Genomic DNA, 830 nt, shown 5'->3' on the forward strand with positions numbered 1-830 from the left:
GTCGTCAACGATAAACGTGTTGGTTATGACAGCATCGCGGGGCTGTCGGTGATGCTGGGACTCGGAGAGGGAGGGGCGCAGAGACGACGCAGAGGCAGTCCGTGCACATAGTGACACACACCTTCTGGATAACGCTGCGTCAACGGCCAGTGGACTGACGAAATATGAGTGCGACTTTAATGGTCTAAAAGTGGAAAGATTCAACGCGTATGAATGTATTTTTATTGCTGGATGATACTCCACCGCCATCCTCCCGACCTCCTGCTACCAGAGGCACCTGCCGTTTTGCAGGGGAGGGGCAAAGAAAGGAGAAAAACGACTAACACTCCTCGGTTTCATGACGTGTGCTGGTCTAATGCCGAGAGGTTATGTAACAGTTCATGAAACTGCAAACAGGGGGGTGATCAGCTTAATGCACAGTTTGTGTTTTGCTACTGAAAATGCAATAAAATTGCAAAGCCATGTTGACTTTCATGGATTAAATACTAAAAAAGGGGGGAAATTGTTACAAGTCCCCCTTCTTGGGAACTAAGGGAACGATCAAATGATCAGGTGAAATAAACTTAGAGAGCACATTGCCATGATGGGTTTTTTTTAACGCCACCCTTTGTGTAGTTTCAGGGTAAGACAAAAAAACAACAACAACAACAACAACAACAACAAAACAAAGCAAGTAAGCAACTAAAACAATTCAAATATGCCGCTGTGGAACTAAAATGAGCAGCAACATGCACAGCAAGCTATGTGTGTCATATATTGTTGGATACCTATAATAAGCCTGGCAGAATTATCAAATAAAGAGGTCAGCCTATGAAAAAATCATCCCTGTG

The sequence above is a fragment of the Rhamphochromis longiceps genome, linkage group LG7, assembly GCF_057381845.1.
Source record: "Rhamphochromis longiceps isolate RC_006_pf linkage group LG7, R_longiceps_female_GT1.1, whole genome shotgun sequence".
Lineage (NCBI taxonomy): Eukaryota > Metazoa > Chordata > Actinopteri > Cichliformes > Cichlidae > Rhamphochromis > Rhamphochromis longiceps.